This window comes from Amblyomma maculatum, chromosome 6, assembly GCF_055883805.1.
Source record: "Amblyomma maculatum isolate TAMU_Amacu chromosome 6, ASM5588380v1, whole genome shotgun sequence".
In the NCBI taxonomy this organism is placed as follows: domain Eukaryota; kingdom Metazoa; phylum Arthropoda; class Arachnida; order Ixodida; family Ixodidae; genus Amblyomma; species Amblyomma maculatum.
In genome coordinates this window covers 152,865,916-152,876,100 of record NC_139349.1, presented here as the reverse complement: position 1 = coordinate 152,876,100, position 10,185 = coordinate 152,865,916, and the positions used below count along the sequence as shown (strand labels likewise).

The 10,185-nt window shown below is 43.6% G+C and overlaps 2 pseudogenes; both read right to left on the bottom strand.

Moving 5' to 3' along the window:
- Positions 1-931: 931 nt before the first annotated feature.
- Positions 932-1,846, bottom strand: LOC146187083 (uncharacterized; annotated as a pseudogene).
- A 2,765-nt stretch (positions 1,847-4,611) lies between these two features.
- LOC146187082 (uncharacterized) lies at positions 4,612-9,858 on the bottom strand (annotated as a pseudogene).
- Positions 9,859-10,185: the final 327 nt, after the last annotated feature.

Genomic DNA, 10,185 nt, shown 5'->3' with positions numbered 1-10,185 from the left:
TCGCAGCAGGATTGCTACCTCAGAAAGGTAGGCAGTATTGTCGGCACGTTTGGCTGGCAAACGTATGCAATAATGTCAAGCTGCTGATTGTATTTTAAGCAGTGTTGAGGCAAGGCGAGAGGGCATTTCAATCTTCAGTGGGCTTATTTGATGCAGCACTGACACAAGCCAGAACTCTCCAGACATGGAGCTTCTGGGAGTGTAAGTACACACTCAATAAGCAAGTGTGTGCTGTGCTATACACTACACACTACAGATTTGGACATTTTTGTACATTATAATGATAAACCATACATTTGTGCTGCTCAGTATGTTTTCAAGCAGTGTTGGTACACGGAGAGCGCAAGGAATGTCATATTTTAATACAGTTATTTGATGCAGTGCTGATATAAGCAGCCAGAGCACTGCAAAAGTATGACTTCTTGCATTGTAAATAGACACATCCATATATAAGTCATATCATTCTGTAGGTTCAGTGAACTGACAAATTATGCAATCCAGGTATGACGACACAGTTGTCAACTCGAATGACGACGATAGCAGGTAAGCATCTACTATCCTTTTTACTGACATTAGCAGGAATATCCTGCAGTAGTTCATCTATATGAGAAAGTTTGGAAATGCATTGTTTGTCACGCAGCCCAGCACCTGCCCAAGTTAGGGTTTCAGGGTCTTGTAGCCCTACACCGGCTCAAAACTGGGGGCCGCTGCCTCTTAGCCCTGCGCCAGCTGAGACTGAGCTACTCGGGCGATACACACCACCAGCCAGGTAGACAAGCAAGCAAACTTTGTCGTGTAGTCATTTACTGACTTTTTTGCTTTTTCTTCTCAAGGCTGTCTAAAGGAACACCTTCAGGTGGGCCACCTTCATGGTATGTACTTGCAAGTTTCATACTTAGATAAAAAATTATGATAAGTAATGCAGTTTTCATCATTTTGCCGAAGGAAGAAGAGGACAGAGGACAATTCTGAAGACTGCATCAAGGCGACTCTTGACAGATGTGCTGGCAGTCTTGCTAGCATGACGAAAAAACAAAAGAGTGAACAAGAATGTGCCAACGACAGTGACGCCGTGAGCCGCTTAGTCACTGCGAAACTTCGTGCTCTAACACCAAGGCAGCGGAAGATATATTTAAGATATCTAAAATTTTTACGAACCCGAGCAAGAAAGTCTGGAATTTTGTGGGGAAATAAAGCTAACAATTGTTTGAAGTCAAGAGTATGATGCCTGCGCTAATTTTAAAGAACATCTTTTAGAGAAGATACAGGATTATCCTGTTCGTTTTAACTTCCGTCCTGCACGGTTGACAATCCTTTCTTGCCATCAAACTTTGCCATCCGAGACAATATATTGTGCCAGTCTGTCACGCACATCCATAGCAGACTTGCAATACAACATCGGAGTAGCTCAAGATACACTGCATAAAAATGTTGGTTGACATAGGCCTTCCCAAATTTACCTTGCACAGTGACAGCCTTGTCTCCTCATTCTTCTCAGTCCTGGAAGGTCATTGCCGTCTGTCCTCCATAAGCCAGCAGTTTTATTTCCTTGCCAGTCCTCACGGTCGGCATAGCCAGGTGGGCTGTAGGCAGATGGTGTCAATGCGCTCTCCGACATCATAACGTTAGGCAACACAACACATGCCTTGCAAATATTTTTCGTCGTTTCCTCTGATGCTCTAAATGGCCTCCTTAATATTCGCCATATTGAAGCTATTATTCCAGACGAATTTTCAATGACCCGGCAAGCCCGGCTTAAACGGTAATTGAAAGTTGCTCTCTGCTGGTACTCCTCAAGTCCAGATGGGCTTAATTGGTGCTTCTGCAGGTCTAGAAAGGAAACCATGAGGCATAATTGAAAGCAACTTGCCGCTTCAAATCGTGTAAAATTTTTAACACTAGCACAACAGACAATGAAAAATAAAGTGGATGATGGCTGTATTTGAATTAAGGCTTACTGCTCGGGATGGCGCATTACAAAATGCATCGTGTCACTAAGAATGGCTTGCATTGTATATTTGACTTTAATAAACCGGTTTCATTACTGCAAGTACTGTTGCTTTTAAGTAAAATTTTGTGGCCGGTTACTGTGACAAAAAAAAATAGAGATTTTAATGTAAACTTCAAAGATCAAAAGCAAAATGCTGCTTGGTCACATTCGACTGGGGTACTTCACCCAAATATTTGCTCTAAAATGGAAAACAAATAACAGAACTACCTCCTGGGCAACAAGGGCAACTTTAGTGAACATCATGCAATTACTGGCTATAAAAGGCATAATGCTATTCATAAACAGGCTCACCCGACGGGCATAGGGACGCATGAGAATTGTCTTCAAAGGGAAGGCTTCATCACCTACAATGATATAGGGAATGTCAACAGCCGGCCAGGCAGTAATGGGGGCGGGAATTCCTGAGTCCCCTTCACCACCATAGTAGCAAAGATTCCCATATGTGAATCTGTAACAAATGTCATAAGAGAAAAAAATCAGTAAACTAATAATGAGGGCTCTAATAGCTCGGTCAGAAAGACTAGGTTAAACTTCTCCAAAATAAATGACGCCACTATAGGAGAATATTTTACTTAGGTATTGCTAAAAATATTAAGTGCATGTTATCAGCTGTGTCTAGGACTCGTGTTTTTGTTACGTAGCGCTCTGTCGCAAAATATTTCTCTACAGATGCTCATTGTCTGTTGCTGCATTTCTTACCGCATTCAGTCGACTGTGACAATAATGTTTACCGTTGCTACAACCAAAAGAGCAAAGCACTGAGCTGTACATGGCTAGCAATAGGTTGCAACCAAGTGCAGGTAATAACTTCCCCTGTAATATGCATCACAGCAGGCCAAAAGGACCACACTGAAAGTTTTTTTTGTAGTTCATATTTCTTGACCCAGATTTATTTGGGCATTCAATGTTTACATGCATGCCGTAAGGCTCCCAATGCAATTTGGAAAATCCCAATAATTTTTTATATCAAATGCACTCTGAAACAGACAAAGTTGGCAGCAATAGCTAGCTTAGTAAACAATTTCATAGAAGTGGGGAGAGGGAATAGTGCATATAATGATCAACCAATGAAAATTATGCAGACATGAACGTCCTAATCTCTGCTTCGTGTTTGTTCGGCTCAAAACATTTTCTTCATGAAGAATGAATAATTTCACGAGTTTTAAACATTTACACGTAGGAATCGCAAAACAAAACAATCAATATAAAAAAATACTTAAAAACCTCTGAACATGCGAGATTTCACCGCGTAATCACAGCACAAAAAGAATGATTAAAGGAGGCACTCCAGGGTGTAGCATTGACCATTCAACTTGCACTACATGTCACGGCAACATGTGCGTACAATGTTTTAAAAAGTTCTGCGGTTTGTTGGAGAAAAGAGATGTTTGTTTTCCAATTTTTTTCCTTCCTGATTATAGATTAAGAGTTATGCTGAAATGTCACTGCAAGGTGGCATAAACAGTAACGTGAAATTTATAGCCGTCCATGCAATGAGCTAGTACTGAACACCTTTACATTGTTAGGAATAAGGTGGCAAGATTCATATGGATAAGTAGAGTGCATATTTTTTCAGCGCAAAATTAGACAGGCCTAAACGAGGAGACAGAAAAGGAACGACCACTGAAAAATTCATATCGATGTTGCAACACAGCATCTATGGCCTCTTTATTACGTTTTCGCACTGCTATTCAAGTGCTGTTTTTTTAAAATAATTTCACCTTTCTCCATTCTACCTCAGTTTGAGGAAAAGGAATGTATTTATCCCACATATTATTCTATATTGCAGCTGTGGTTTCTCTTAGGGGGCTGAAGCTGTTGATCGGCCAGTACAAAAATTATATGACAAATGCGGAATGTGTCCACATTTGCAAGAAACCGGGAAAACAATCACGTATATAATAGAGATATTGAGCAGCAACAAACTAATTGTCACCTTTTGTAAGAAAACAGAACTAATTAAAAATTAAAACAACAATGTGTCTATTTGTACTGCATTGAAAAACACTAACAGCGCATCACATTATACGGAGAAGGTTCAGCAGATACATCCGCGGTAAGCTGTCAACCATTTTAATTGGATACGATTCGTCATGGTCACTCACTGTACTGTAACTGCCAGTCGATCGTGGGCCGAGATCGGATCTCTGAATGGAGTGATCTGACGGCTGAGGCTGTTCTTGACGAAGCCCAGCAAAGTGTCGAAGGTGCTGGGAGGCATCCGAAGGTACCTAAAAGGAGACAGGTGATATATCAGTAGTACCCCGTGCGACGAGCACAGACTTTACGAATGTATCACAAGAAACAGTACTTACTCGCGAAAGTAGGCCTCGTCTTCCGCTCGCAACCATGGCAACAATAGGCGTACCTGCCCTTCTTTATCTCGACGGCGATACATGGGTCGCACCCAAAATCGGCGTTTCCGTGCACGGCGACGGTGCAGAAGCAGCGAACAAACAAGTATTAGTACGTTGACCGTAGCCAAGAGCTCATCGTTAGAACCAGCCATCCTCCGGACAAAAAGGGCGACGGGAGGAAAGCTAGCAGGCGATCAAGACGACGACGCGGGAAAAGTGTGCTCTTTCCCGTCTTCTCTGGTGTCACGTGACTATCGCGTTCTCGCTCAACTCGTTTGGTTCCTCCCTCAGCGCCTCCTCTCTCTGCATTCCACGACAACCGCAGCGGAAAAACGCGTGTAGTGTGAGCTTCATTCCGAGGAGCTGCGACGCAGCGGCGCCGTTGACGTGGCGCCGCTGTGGGAAGTTTCCCGCTAGTGTGAGCCGGGCTTTAGCGAGCTGGCGCTTCGGCAACCGGAGAGCACCCTCGCTGCCACGCAGGAAAAGGGGAGAGGGGGGAAGGGGCTGGGGCATAAGCAGGGGCGAAGGGAGAGCGCGCGCAGCAATCAGATTACACGCGCGGTCGGCGCCACGCAGGAAGAGGGGGGCGGAGCTGGTAACAAGGCCGACGCCGACGCGAAACCCAGGAACGGGCGCCAAAGAGCTCCGCTCTAAAAATTGCATGGCAGTAAAAATAAACCTGTGACTTTGGCCAAGGATGATGGCGCCAAAAGGTGATGACATGGGGCTACTTAAACTGAGGTCAAGCTGTTTCTATACCTTTTCCGATGGGGATTTCTATTCCCATACAGTTTTTCGAAGCCGTTAATCTCCCCCGCCTTCGACTCCCTGCTTTTTCAAATGCCCCTTGTCAATCTTCCATTGCCTAAAACCCTTTCTAACGACACCCGCGTCACATCGCCCTTCTCTTCTTCCTCCCTATGTCCCGCATTGCAACGCCAGAAAGAAGTGGGGGGGGGGGGGGGTACAATGGCGGCGGGCGATGGGCATGCGACGCGCCTTTTGTGAATGCTTGTTTATTTCTGACCGCACACGCCGCTGTTGCGGAATTCGTGCACCAAATAGAAGGCGCGGAACACGAAAGAAAAGGTTACGTTGCTAATTTGTAATTCTGTCGAGGTGCCTGGATTATAACGCGGATAAGCTTGAAATGCTTGTGAGATATCTAATGATGTCCCAGGGCGGAATCAAGTATCTACCTATAGCAATGTTCACACCTTATATGCGCTCACCCGACTGGCATCAGCCGTGTGAGGTTTTTGAAGTGGAATCAGCGACTGAGAAAACTTATTCGCAAACTTTCAAAAATATGGCAAAAAGTAATGCGCGTCAGCAACGGCATCGCACCTAAGAACTGAAAAAAGAACTGAAAAAAGAACTGAAGTGCATAACGCCAAAGGACACCATACATGCATTTGGTCATTGTCAGTATGGTTTCCAGCAGCCAAATACAGGCAAAGAATTATTTTAGTAGAGATTCTGCTTCCATTGCGGTCCAAAATATCGCGGCAAAAATGCAAATGGGTTCTGTGCAATTTCACAGCAGGCGTCGCCTGGACAACGAGTTTCCATATTGAAGAGGCGAAAACACAGTGAACAATTTTAATCTCTATAAAATTTTTCCTCGATTCGTCCTACATATAGACGATGTAACAATAATGGGCAGACTGTGCTTTCGTGTCCCTGATTTAAGCACAAGCCATATTAAAGGGACACTGCGGAACGCTTCGTTCAATCGTTGCTATATGTGAAAATTGAGTCCTCTGTTCTTTTTCGGTTGTGAGCTTTGTGACCAGTAAAGGATGATATATCGGTGAAAAAGTTGAATTGAGGCATCTTTTCACCAGCGAGTGCGATTTATCGCAGGTTGTGATTGCAACTTGCCGGCTCGTAGTTTCTAAATCATTTTGAATATATCAATGAAGAGGTTCACGCCTCATTTACACTCGTTAAAATTAAGGAAGAACCTGTATAAACAAGGGGCTTGCCGCAAAATTTTGCGGAACCCACCCTTCGTAATAGTTAAGTAATTTTGTATGAAGGAGCACTGAACAAGGGTAAATGGGGTACGCCTCAGTTCGCAGGTGGAGCCAACGTTTCGACAAGTGGACTTGTCTTCGTCTGAGTTCACTTGCAGATACGTTGGCTCGACCTGCGAACTGAGGCGTACCCTATTTGCCCTTGGTCAGTGCTCCTTCGTACCGTGTAAACCATCTTCTTCCTCTCGTTCTACCTGGATCCTTAGGTAACTTTGGTGGACGCTCAAACGCCACCCAAGCAGTGGCTGGTCCACCCCTAATTTTCTTTACAGGGTATTATTAGGGTTCGGTCGGGTAACTACAGTAACCGTATCTGCCACTGTTTTTCCATTTCTCCTGCACTTTTTTGAGGCAAAGGGAAATTGGCATGATGTGACGTACCGAGCTTAAGAGATCTATTTATGGCGAACTTTAGCTGTGCATAAAAAACGTGTGATAGCAGCAGGCAACTGAAAATTATCAGGGTGAATTTTACTGAATACAGTTGCCGACGCCTAGCTGATTTTTTAAATTTTTGTAGAAACAAGTTATGCCGAGGGTCACTTCTATTACCTAGTTGCAGATACGTTCATCATGAAAGCAGTAACCTAGGGCAGCCGTAATATTAAATTGCTCATTGCGCAATCATATTTATAAACCAACATAATGCCTTTGTTCCATTTTTGTGAATTGTTAGTGTCATGCAAGCTTCAAAAAGATTTAAAAAACAGAAGGTAAAGTCTTCCAGGATTAAACACAAACACAAGCGTCAGAAACATATGTTACATAATGGCAACAGTGTAATATAGTTACAGCTCATCCAGTACGTGAATCCCTGGCGAAAATATACTGTTGCGTGGATGTGCTCACCTTTATCGAGTGCTTCCACGAAAAATGGGTGCTTTTCCCCCTGATTGACGGCATGCAGCGAAGCACGCCGCACTACGCCAGCAGGTTAGTATACTGACATCTTTGCCGCTATGTTTTACCTTTTCAGTGTGAATATTGTTCTGACTTGGTGCATAGCCACAGTGCTCCAAAAGAGGTTCCGCTACCCTTTTCGCAGAGATAAGCTATAGCAATGATGCATGTTTCCTTCTTTGCTTCCCTACTCGGAACTTTTTCAGCGCCATAATTCTTTCTCAACCCGTACCGATTCTTTCAATGCACACCATTTCATTTTCACTTTTGAAACGCGTGCTTAGCTCCAATATCATTGAAAAGCTAGTGAGTATCGGGTCCGACCAGGCCGCGCTAGTGGCAGGCCATGCTTAGCAGTCTCCGGCTCCATTTGTGCTTGAGACACTTTGCTATTGAGAAGTACGATTTTGAAACATTCTTTGATATCTCCCGCGAAATATTGCCAATTCCATGTTCTCAGTTCGCGTAATTTGAACGTTTACCCTCGGTGAGCTAGAAGACTTAAGCATAATGCCTTACTGACAGTGCCGTAAACACGTTTCTTTTTTTGCACCTCAGGATCACGACAAACATACGAAAGAAAACCGGGTATGTATAGTTATGACCTTCAGCTGTGATCTGCATGCATGCTTCTATGCCTGAGCACCAAAATGTTCTTGTGTGGCGTCTGTTATGCAGACGATCACCAGGGCCGAGTCAACTAAGTCGCAGCAGGATTGCTACCTCAGAAAGGTAGGCAGTATTGTCGGCACGTTTGGCTGGCAAACGTATGCAATAATGTCAAGCTGCTGATTGTATTTTAAGCAGTGTTGAGGCAAGGCGAGAGGGCATTTCAATCTTCAGTGGGCTTATTTGATGCAGCACTGACACAAGCCAGAACTCTCCAGACATGGAGCTTCTGGGAGTGTAAGTACACACTCAATAAGCAAGTGTGTGCTGTGCTATACACTACACACTACAGATTTGGACATTTTTGTACATTATAATGATAAACCATACATTTGTGCTGCTCAGTATGTTTTCAAGCAGTGTTGGTACACGGAGAGCGCAAGGAATGTCATATTTTAATACAGTTATTTGATGCAGTGCTGATATAAGCAGCCAGAGCACTGCAAAAGTATGACTTCTTGCATTGTAAATAGACACATCCATATATAAGTCATATCATTCTGTAGGTTCAGTGAACTGACAAATTATGCAATCCAGGTATGACGACACAGTTGTCAACTCGAATGACGACGATAGCAGGTAAGCATCTACTATCCTTTTTACTGACATTAGCAGGAATATCCTGCAGTAGTTCATCTATATGAGAAAGTTTGGAAATGCATTGTTTGTCACGCAGCCCAGCACCTGCCCAAGTTAGGGTTTCAGGGTCTTGTAGCCCTACACCGGCTCAAAACTGGGGGCCGCTGCCTCTTAGCCCTGCGCCAGCTGAGACTGAGCTACTCGGGCGATACACACCACCAGCCAGGTAGACAAGCAAGCAAACTTTGTCGTGTAGTCATTTACTGACTTTTTTGCTTTTTCTTCTCAAGGCTGTCTAAAGGAACACCTTCAGGTGGGCCACCTTCATGGTATGTACTTGCAAGTTTCATACTTAGATAAAAAATTATGATAAGTAATGCAGTTTTCATCATTTTGCCGAAGGAAGAAGAGGACAGAGGACAATTCTGAAGACTGCATCAAGGCGACTCTTGACAGATGTGCTGGCAGTCTTGCTAGCATGACGAAAAAACAAAAGAGTGAACAAGAATGTGCCAACGACAGTGACGCCGTGAGCCGCTTAGTCACTGCGAAACTTCGTGCTCTAACACCAAGGCAGCGGAAGATATATTTAAGATATCTAAAATTTTTACGAACCCGAGCAAGAAAGTCTGGAATTTTGTGGGGAAATAAAGCTAACAATTGTTTGAAGTCAAGAGTATGATGCCTGCGCTAATTTTAAAGAACATCTTTTAGAGAAGATACAGGATTATCCTGTTCGTTTTAACTTCCGTCCTGCACGGTTGACAATCCTTTCTTGCCATCAAACTTTGCCATCCGAGACAATATATTGTGCCAGTCTGTCACGCACATCCATAGCAGACTTGCAATACAACATCGGAGTAGCTCAAGATACACTGCATAAAAATGTTGGTTGACATAGGCCTTCCCAAATTTACCTTGCACAGTGACAGCCTTGTCTCCTCATTCTTCTCAGTCCTGGAAGGTCATTGCCGTCTGTCCTCCATAAGCCAGCAGTTTTATTTCCTTGCCAGTCCTCACGGTCGGCATAGCCAGGTGGGCTGTAGGCAGATGGTGTCAATGCGCTCTCCGACATCATAACGTTAGGCAACACAACACATGCCTTGCAAATATTTTTCGTCGTTTCCTCTGATGCTCTAAATGGCCTCCTTAATATTCGCCATATTGAAGCTATTATTCCAGACGAATTTTCAATGACCCGGCAAGCCCGGCTTAAACGGTAATTGAAAGTTGCTCTCTGCTGGTACTCCTCAAGTCCAGATGGGCTTAATTGGGGCTTCTGCAGGTCTAGAAAGGAAACCATGAGGCATAATTGAAAGCAACTTGCCGCTTCAAATCGTGTAAAATTTTTAACACTAGCACAACAGACAATGAAAAATAAAGTGGATGATGGCTGTATTTGAATTAAGGCTTACTGCTCGGGATGGCGCATTACAAAATGCATCGTGTCACTAAGAATGGCTTGCATTGTATATTTGACTTTAATAAACCGGTTTCATTACTGCAAGTACTGTTGCTTTTAAGTAAAATTTTGTGGCCGGTTACTGTGACAAAAAAAAATAGAGATTTTAATGTAAACTTCAAAGATCAAAAGCAAAATGCTGCTTGGTCACATTCGACTGGGGTACTT